The 11,163-nt window shown below is 37.6% G+C and overlaps 1 non-coding gene across 1 annotated transcript; it reads left to right on the top strand.

The window, feature by feature from the left end:
* Positions 1 to 10,834: 10,834 nt before the first annotated feature.
* LOC149164471 (U6 spliceosomal RNA) lies at positions 10,835 to 10,938 on the top strand. The gene has a single exon (XR_016261062.1). It is a non-coding gene; the product is annotated as a U6 spliceosomal RNA (small nuclear RNA).
* The last annotated feature ends 225 nt before the right edge of the window (positions 10,939 to 11,163 follow it).

Below are 11,163 nucleotides of genomic sequence, written 5' to 3' on the forward strand. Positions count from 1 at the left end.
CATGGGGGCAGTGTTGATGTAGCACCAAAAGCATATATGCTTTCATTCTGAGACATTCACATCCACAGTAGTTAACTATCCTACATATGATAAAGAATTGTATGCATTAGTTCAGACCCCCTTATGAGCGTTAACCAATCATGGTGTAACGTCTTCAGGGATGGTGGCCACCTGTTTTCAAATGGAAGGGACCATCAGCGCGTTGAAATCCCCAAAAATATCATTTCTCTGTTTACACAGAGAAATACACAGAAACGTTGTAAAATCCGCCAAACTGCCATTTATCAGACTTCAAATATTATCAATTCCGCCCTAGACTCCATCGGGTCCGCCTTTGTATCACTATCGCAAGTCGCTTGGTCACAGGTTCCTTTGTATTTGGGTTTATAATGAAAAGCCCCAAATACACGGGAAAACCCATAAAATTGCTCCATATCGGACTTCAAATATTATCGTATCCATTCATAACCATTTCGGGTTCAACTATATCCCTTATTGCATATTGCTTTTGACTTCTAATCGCCGATTGCTCCAATTGGCCTTATCGGCTATCGGCGTATCGCATGGTCGCTGGCCTATGGTATCACCCCTTACATAACTGCGATGCAATATATCGCAATTGCATATCGCCAATCCTTTAAACCGCGAGCTAAGTTCTTCTGCATATGGGTGATGCGATATTTCGATTTAATCTGGGTCGTTGATTTGCAAACTTGGTCAACGGTCCTCGTTAAATCGCGTTGATCGCTATCGCGATTTCCATAAGACCACTTCCGATTTTCTCCACCTGCTGCCTCTGATTTCGATATGCTGATTAGATCTGGACTATTGATCGGCCAGATCCAACAGCTCTTGTGCATTGTTGTTTTAGCCTCCGATAGGCTATGTTTTAACCATTTCTACGTGTTTTTCTCGTCCGATAGTGTTTTCCGCCATTCTTGAAGGTTTATCCTTGGCGATAGTTCTTAAGTATTGAATACTTAGAGGTTTTTTAGGATCCATTTTGGATCAAGTGTTTATCCGTAGACACTAAAACTTCCCAAAACAACAATGCCAGTACTAACACTGCCAGATCTTTAACATCCATTTGAGATCGAGATAGATGCAAGTGAATATGCCATGGGGGCAGTGTTGATGTAGCACCAAAAGCATATATGCTTTCATTCTGAGACATTCACATCCACAGTAGTTAACTATCCTACATATGATAAAGAATTGTATGCATTAGTTCAGAGTGTTAAAAAGTGGAAACATTACATAATGGGTAAAGAAACAATCATACATACAGATCATCAACCACTACAATACTTACACTCACAAACTAAATTGCAACAATCACAACATTACAGGTGGATGGGTTTTATAAAACAATTTCATCTTGTTATCAGATATAAGAAGGGCATACATAATAAGGTTGCATACATGTTATCAAGACCAATTATAAATGCATCCACAATACTTAAGCATAATTTAATAATTCATGAAAGTTACATCAAACAATATGCTCAAGACACAGATTTTAAGGATGTATATGCAACTTTAAGTCATGGCAAGTAGGTAGAAGAATTGGATAATTACATAAAGGAAAAACTCTTATATCATTTGGGAAAGTTATGCATTCCACAAAATGAAAGAGTTAATATAATTCGAGAAGCACATACTTCTATCATATCAAGTCATTTTGGTGTAAGTAAAACAATTGCACAATTACAAACATTCTGCTATTGGCCACGAATGAATGAGACATTTTCTAGATATATTAAAGGATGTACTATGTGTGCTACGAGCAAGCCAAGTAATAGAAAATTAGGCTTATATAATCCACTTCCAATTCCTTCTTGTCCTTGGGAAAGTCTAGAAAGGGTCATGATTATTGGTATGTAGTTGTGGATAGGTTCAGTACGATGTGTATTTTGACACCATGTAATAAACCGGTCATAGCTGAACAAACTGCAAAGTTGTTCTTTCAAAATGTATGGGTTCATTTTGGGTTACCCACTTCTATTATATCCGATCGATATTCTCGATTTGTCGGGAAATTTTGGTCAAGTCTATGGGAGTTAATGGACACAAAGTTAAAGAAGAGCACGACATTTCATCCACAAATAGATGGTCAGATAGAAGTGGTCAACAGGACAATGATACAGTTTCTTCGAGGATATTGCAGCAAGCATCCCAAACTTTGGGATGAGCATTTGTGTTATGTGCAACATGCTTACAACCATGCAAAACATTCTTCTACTCAAAGATCTCCTTTCGAGACTTGTTTTGGTTTTATACCAAATTCTCCCTTGGATTTTGTCTTTGGTAAAGACATAGTAGTTGATGGACACAGTGATGTGGACAAAGCGATCAAGTTAATTGAACAAATCCAGGAAATTCATCAGGAAGTACATGAACAGCAGGAAAGAAGCCAAGCAAAGTATAAGGTGCGACATGAAAAGCATCGAGTTGAGCATAGTTTTCAAGTTGATGATCAAGTCTGGTTGTACATCAAGAAAGAAATACTGCAAGGGGAAGGTAAAAATTTGAAACCAATTAGATATGGTCCTTTCAAAATACTTGACAGAATTGGTGAAAATGCTTTCTGCATAGATCTACCAGCTTACACGCAAATATATTCTATCATAAATGTTGAAAAATTGAGATTGTATGAGCCTTCATTGATTGAAGATCCTGAAGAGCAAGGTCAATTACCTTCCGTTGAAGACCTTTTGCCTGAGTATCTCAATGAGCTACAGGAGGACACAGTTCTTGACAGGAGGATAAGGAATTTCTTGACAAGAGGATAAGGACTTCACGACGGAGAAATGTTGAGTATCTTCGAGTTGGACTCAAAGGTACAAATCCAAGTAAAGAACGATGGATAGAGATTGGAAAAGTGAAGGAAATTTATCCTCACTTACTCGACAGCTAAAATCAACTTTTGGTGGTCCAAAAGCTTCTAGAGGGGAGGAGTGATTCAAAATGGATTCAGTTTTGCCTCCAGATCAAAGTCTTCAAATGTAGATGAAAATGGGATCAAGTTGAAGTGCTCATTGATACGATTCCAATGGTGCAAACGACGCGTAAATCCGAGTCTGGATGGAGAAGTTAGAACCAATCAAAGTTTGTGGAAAACTAGGGCAAAAAAGTCAAGAGGCAACTAGGTCAACGGTCAATGCCTACGTCAGCAGGACACGTGTCAACCTAGGAATGAGCCACGGGTCCTAGATGATGGCAACAAAGAAGGTGACATGGCAATTTATGATTGGTTCACATGGGCCAATCTGGTGCTGACACATGGCAACTCGGATTTGCCCAATGTTCGCATGAAATTCCAAAATTTTGGGGTCAAGGAGGATCAAACTCCTGACCTCCCGGAGTGGCAATGACTTCGCTGGAATTAGATCACTGGTTGGGCTGCCATTAGACTTGGTAATGAATATGATGAACTTGCTTTTATTTTGTGTCGGGATCTCTGCCGAAAAAAATCCGGACGGTCGGGGTCAACCCCACGACCGCCGGTCCTTTGATTTTTATATTATTGCATTATCCCACATTCACCGCAGATTGCAACCACATATGGTATATCAATACCCTATCACCGAAACATAACCAACGAAACATCGGAGTTAACGCAAATCATATCGCATATCCAATGTATAACGACGACATGGTCGGCGGGGGTTTCGAACCCTTGACCTTCCAAAACCTTATATAAAAACAACTTCGCATAACTCCATTAACCAACATGCTGAAGGGTGGGACTTAGTTAACCAAGCCACCAATTTCTTAATAAACCATTGCAGGTGCTGAACCCGCTCTACCACCAGCACACAGTCCGAGGTGGTTTTATGTAGGCCGAGGTGATTTTTGCCAAATAGAGGGTGGTTTTGGACCATTCCAGGGGGTCTGAAGGTCACAGTGGCCAAATATGGTCGATTTTATACTTGTTTGACTCGAAATTTTGAGCTGAACGCAGTAGTGATGTCCATTTTATTTATTTGAGACTCTGTTTTCGAGCTCATACTTGTAACAACAATTTGAAGACAAAATAAAGAGGTTAACATTGGAAGCAAAAGGACCAGGAGACGTAGCCAGAAAGTTTGGTGAACTCCTTTATTAAATTTGTCTGTGTTGATGTGTTTGAATGTGTTTTCAAATTGTTTATGTGTTGATGTTATTCGAAATCTTTTCGATCCATTGCACTAAGTAACAGAAGCGAATTCACGCATAGTCTATAATACCTTTTTCATTAACGGATCAAGTGGTATCAAAGCAGCAAGGTTTTTAAGGTTTGACAAGTTCGTGTGAAGATTTGAATGCTTACTAGGTTGAGGCTCGGAAGAGGTGAAGGTGAACTTGTTGAGGTGAATCTAGAGATTGGAAGGGTCTTTTCACAAAGAATGATGGCAGAAGAAACTCCACTTGGATCAGAATCTCAATTCTTGGATAGTTTCATGACGATACATGCAATCGTGGAAGAGATGTATCACAAGTTTAAGAAGAACAAAGAAGAAGGCACTTCATCACCTAAATATAAAGAAGATAAGGGAAATGGAGGAATGCTTCCTCCACCATCTCCTCATCATCACCATCATTGCCATCATCCTCTTCTTCTCATAAATCTAGTCCTTCTAAGAAGAAGAAAAAGAAAGCCTCTTTGATCAAATTAGATGTAAAATTTGATTTGCCAATTTATGATGGAGAACTTAATGCTAAAAAGCTTGATAATTGGATAAGACAAATTGAAGTGTATTGTAGGGTGCAGAAAGTTGTTTTAAAAAGGAAGAAGATCCAGCTTGCTAGCATTCGACTTGGAGGATCTGTACTTGTATGGTGGGAAGGCAAGACACAAGCAGATCTCCAAAAGCATAGTTAAAACATTTCAACTTGGAATGAATTTGTTTCTGCCATTAAAAAGCAACTTTATCCTTTGGCTTATATGCAACAAGCAATGATAAGTTGGAAAACACTACGTTAATTAAAAGGTCAAAGTGTTCAAACTTATACTCAGGAATTCCGTAAGAGAGCTTTAACATTAGGCATATCATTGGACTCACCAGAGACATTGTTGAAATACATAGGTGGTCTTCGTAGTTATTTGAGGCATACCATACTTATGTTTAATCCAACTAGCTTAGATGATGTATCGGTTCAAACAACTCATCTAGAAGCTAGAGGCAAAAATGTAACCCAAGATGTTGGGAAATCATCCAAACCTATTGAAAGAAAGAATAAAGGCAAGAAGAAACTTAAATGGAAGGAGAAGAAAACAAACACTTTGAAGAAGGGTAAACCTTCATGCACTCATTGTAAGAAGGAAGGACATGATGAGGCACACTATTGGTCATTGCATTCGGAATTGAAGCCTAAGAAGTTTGGGAGTAAAGAGCGAAAGAATGTTGCTACTATTCAAAAGGACTTGGGACTAGATTCAGGTGACGAGATAACGGTTACAACAACAGGTATAGAAGGTAAAGATTCTAAAGCATCTACAAGTACTTCTTTACATTCTGTTGATAATGATAATGATGAGAGGAAAAGAAATGAGCTATTTCACATTAGAGTCATTTCCAAGCATACTAAAATTGATACTTTATTTGATAGTGGATCACAAGTTTAATTGATTTCTGAAGCAATTGTAAAGAATTTGGGTCTAGAAACAAAACCTCATAAAAATCCATATCCATTAGGTTGGGTGTGTGATAAAACTAAGCTACAAGTTTCGAAACAATGTAAACTTCATTTTGCTATTGGGTCAAAGTTTGTAGATGAGGTTGAGTTAGACATAGTCCCATTAGACATATGTGGAATTGTATTAGGAAGACCATACTTGTATGATAGAAATGATATCTTCTATCGAACTGAAAATAAGTATCAACTCACTAAGGATGTTGAATATATTGTAAGAGCTCATAAACTCAAAGATAACTTCTCTCTCATAAATTCAGGACAAATGAAAAGAATTGTAAATTCAAGTAAACAATTTTTACTTATGATTGTAAAAGCAAAGGATATTGGTAAACCCGATGCATTCCAAGGCTGTAATCCTAAACAGAAAGCAGATCTAGTTAACGTTGTTTCCAATTATGCTATTCTGTTTCAAGAGCCTAAGGGGCTTCCACCCAAGCGAGAGATAGAACATGAGATTTATTTGCAGCAAGATGCTCCACTACCTAACATTGGAATGTACAAGTTATCATCTCTAGAGAATGCATAGATAAAGAAGTAGGTACAAGAGTTGCTTGATCAAGGGTTTATTCGACCAAGCACATCACCGTGCGGATCACCTATTTTGTTAGTGCGAAAGAAAGACGGTTCGTGGAGAATGTGCATTGATTTTAGAGCATTAAATAAAATCACAATAAAGAATCGTTATCCTCTTCCTCATATTGATGATTTGTTAGATCAGTTAAAAGATGCAGTTTACTTCTCTAAATTGGACTTGTGAAGTGGCTACCATCAGATCAGAGTTGCAGAACATGATGTATGGAAGACTACTTTCAAAACGAAGCAAGGACTCTATGAATGGATGGTTATGCCTTTTGGCTTAACTAATGCTCTAGCTACATTCATGCGAGTCATGAATGATGTATTTAGGCCATTCATTGATGATTTTGTAATAGTCTATTTAGATGATATTCTTGTTTTCAGTAGAACATGGGATGAACATGTAAAGCATGTAAAGCAGATTTTAGATGTTTTGAAAAGAGAAAATCTCTATGTAAAACTATCAAAATGTGAATTTGGCAGAACATCTTTGAATTATTTGGGTTATATTGTAGGGGGTGGTGAATTGAAGATAGATCCCTCTAAGGTTGAAGTCATTGTAAATTGTCCTAAGCCCATCACTGCTACAGAAGTTAGAAGTTTCTTAGGGGGAATGCAATATTGGAGAAAGTTAATTGCTAACTTTTCTTTGATTGCAGCTCCTTTACATGCTTTGACAAGTGTGAAACATGTGTTTCAGTGGGGAGGCAAATAGCAGAAAGCTTTCAACACATTGAAAGAAAGGATCAGTACAGTGCCAGTACTAGCACTGTCGGATCTTCAGCATCCATTTGAGATCGAGACAGATGCAAGTGAATATGCCATGGGGGAAGTCTTGATGCAACATAGAAAGCCTATATGCTTTCATTCTGAGACATTCAAATCAGCAGTAGTTAACTATCCTACATATGATAAAGAATTGTATGCATTAGTTCAGAGTGTTAAAAAGTGGAAACATTACATAATGGGTAAAGAAACAATCATACATACAGATCATCAACCACTACAATACTTACACTCACAAACTAGATTGCTACAATCACGACATTACAGGTGGATGGATTTTCTACAACAATTTCATCTTGTTATCAGTTATAAGAAGGGCATACATAATAAGGTTGCAGACATGTTATCAAGACCAATTATAAATGCATCCACAATACTTAAGCATAATTCAATAATTCATGAAAGTTACATCAAACAATATGCTCAAGACACAGATTTTTAGGATGTATATGCAACTTTAAGTTAAGGCAATCTGGTAGAAGAATTGGATTATTACATAAAGGAAAAACTCTTATATCATTTGGGAAAGTTATGCATTCCACAAACTGAAAGAGTTAATATAATTCAAGAAGCACATACTTCTCTCATATCAGGTCATTTTGGTGTAAGTAAAACAGTTGCACAATTACAAAGATTCTGCTATTGGCCACGAATGAATGAGACAATTTTTAGATATATTAAAGGATGTACTATGTGTGCTACGAGCAAGCCAAGTAATAGAAAATCAGGCTTGTATACTCCACTTCAAATTCCTTCTCGTCCTTGGGAAAGTGTTTCCATGGATTTTGTTCGGGGATTGCCAAAGTCTAGAAAGGGTCATGATTATTTGTATGTAGTTGTAGATAGGTACAGTAGGATGTGTATTTTGACACCATTTAATAAATAGGCACAACTGAACAAACTTCAAAGTTGTTCTTTCAAAATGTATGGGTTCATTTTGGGTTACCCACTTCTATTGTATCCGATCGAGATTCTCGATTTGTCGAGAAATTTTGGTCAAGTCTATGGGAGTTAATGGACACAAAGTTAAGAAGAGCACGACATTTCATCCGCAAACAGATGGTCAGACAGAAGTGGTCAACATGACAGTGATACAGTTGCTTCGAGGGTATTGTAGCAAGCATCCCAAACTTTGGGATGAGCATTTGTGTTATGTGCAACATGCTTACAACCATGCAAAACATTCTTCTACTCAGAGATCTCCTTTCAAGACTTGTTTTGGTTTTATACCAAAGTCTCCCTTGGATTTTGTCTTTGGTAAAGGCATAGCAATTGCTGGACACAATGATGTGGACAAAGCAACCAAGTTCATTGAACAAATCCAGGAAATTCACCAGGTAGTACAGGAACAGCTGGAAAGAAGCCAAACAAAGTATAAGGTGCAACATGACAAGCATCGAGTTGAGCATAGTTTTTAAGTTGGTGATCAAGTCTGGTTGTACATCAGCAAAGAAAGACTGCAAGGGTAAGGTAAAAATTTGAAACCAATTAGATATGTTCCTTTCAAAATACTTGACAAAAGTGGTGAAAATGATTTCTGCCTAGATCTACCAGCTTACATGCAAATATATTCTGTCGTAAACGTTGAAAACTTGAGATTGTAGAACCAGTCAAAGTTTGTGGAAAATTAGGGCAAAAAAGTTAAAAGTCAACCAGGGCAATGGTCAATGCCTATGTCAGCAGGACACGTGTCAACCCGGGAATGAGCCATGGGTCCTGGATGAAATCAGCAGAGAAGGTGACGTGGAAATTTGTGTTTGGTTCACATGGGCCAATCCGGCACTGGCACGTGGCAGCCCGGATTTGCCCAATGTTGGCATGAAATTCCAGAATTTTCGGGTCAAGGAGGATCAAACCCTTGACCTCCCGGAGTGGCAATGACTTCGCCGAAATTAGCTCACCAGTTGGGCTGCCATCAGACTTGGTAATGAATATGATGAACTTGCTTTTATGTTGTGTTGGGATCTCTGTCGGAAAAAATCTAGATGATCGGGGTCAACCCCACGACCGCTGGTCCTTTGATTTTATGTTATTGGATTATCCCACATTCACCATAGTTTGCAACCACATATGGTATATCAATACCATATCACCGAAACATAACCAACGAAACAATGGAGTTAACACAAATCATATCGCATATCCAATGTATAATGGTAGAATGGTCGGTGGGGGTTTCGAACCCTCAACCTTCCAAAACCTTATATACAAATGACTTCGCATAACTCCGCTAACCAACATGTCGAAGGGTGGGACTTAGTTAACCAAGCCACTAATTTTTTAATAAACCATTGCAGGTGCCGAACCCGCCCTACTGCCAACACACAGTTCGAGGTGGTTTTATGCAGGTCGAGGCGGGTTTTGCCAAACAGAGGGTGGTTTTGCAGGGACAAAGGTGGTTTTGGACCATTTCAGGGGGTCTATAGGTCACAGTGGCCAAATATGGTCAATTTTATACTCGTTTGACTCAAAATTTCGAGCTGAATGCAGTGGTGATGTACATTTTCTTATTTGAGACACTGTTTTTGAGCTCATACTTGTAACAACAATTTGAAGATAAAATAAAGAGGTCAGCACTGGAAGCGAAAGGACTAGGAGACATAGCTAGAAAGTCTGGTGAACTCGTTTATTAAATTTGGCTGTGTTGATGTGTTTTTAAATTGTTTATGTGTTTATGTTATTCGCAATCTTTTCGTTCCGTTGCACTAAGTAACATAAGCGAATTCACGCATAGTCTATAATACCTTTTTCATTAATTGATCAGGCGTGCCTGCCCAAACGAGTTGCAGTGGGGCACGTCTGCCCGGTAAGTTGAACGAGGGCGACCCTGAACGAATGCGGGGGCGCTGCTGAATGATGGGGCGCTCCTGAATGAATGCGGCGATGTTGCTAAATGACGAGAGCGACCCTGAACAATGGACGGGCGTGGCTGAATGATTGCCTTGAACGAACAAAAGGCAAGGTTGAACGAAGGGCGACCTGAGGTGGGGCAACCATGAATGACAGTCCAATCTTAAAATTGGCAGAATTGTAAAGGTGAACTTGGGGTTGCCTTGCAAAGGTTGTACATGTATAATTACTTGTAAAAGTGTATTATTATTATTTGGGCATACTCTAAATAGGGAGCTTCCTCTCCCATTAAAAGAAGATTGTATCCGCTATGCATATGTTTATAAATGATAATTATGATGAATGTATTTCCGCTGTGTTAAAAATATGAATGCTCAGTAAAAGTTGAAAAATATTTTAAGTGTTGAATGTTAGGCGTAGTCCGTACTTGAGAGTATTAGTGAAAAGAAATCGGGTAGTGGTGCCACATCTGCCTATGTGCGGTTGAAAGACTACCGCTAGAATAGGGGCGTGACAAATATGATGGCTTATCAATAGCATATGCCCAAAAAACCATAATCCATTTCATATGATACTTATTTGCATAAATTTGTTTTAATTTATCAATTCAATTAATAGAGCAAAACAACATAACTAGTTTGGAGATAAACCTTAACTTTATATTTGTAAACACTGTTAATAATACCCTATCACATCATGGAAGCATATCATTCACCTAAATAAAATTAATAATTATGATTAATTATTAAACCAAATCCATCATATCTACTACACTCTGGGAGACATCAAATCTTTTAAAATACAAATTTCTTTTAGAATGATTTTTTGATCTCTCACAATACTTAATTGATCCAAATTAAAATGGATCTAAAATAATTAATAATTAAATTAAAATTTTAAAAATACTTTTTTAAAATAAACATGCCAATTAACCTAATTAAATTTGTGCAAACCGTAGAACATCAATAAAATTGAAACAATACAGAAGATTATCATAACCGCTTGGCAAGGATGATACGCACAAATAAAAAGATGCTCCAATTTTTTAATGAAAGCTAAAGGAAGTATATGATACTTCCATCTCCCATCCAACACTAAACCATTCAGTGATTTAAAAAATAAAGGGTAACAATTACAAAGATAAATACAACTTACAAGTAAACAAGCAGTGATGAAATTTTACAAATACTCACTGTGATTTGGGGTTGGTATTAAAATCGTTTATTATTATATCATAATTAAGAATCTTGCGAGATTATTATATCATAATTA

Source organism: Pinus tabuliformis, chromosome 5_1, assembly GCF_031772625.1.
Source record: "Pinus tabuliformis cultivar Carrire ecotype Pingquan chromosome 5_1, CPIR1, whole genome shotgun sequence".
NCBI lineage: Eukaryota > Viridiplantae > Streptophyta > Pinopsida > Pinales > Pinaceae > Pinus > Pinus tabuliformis.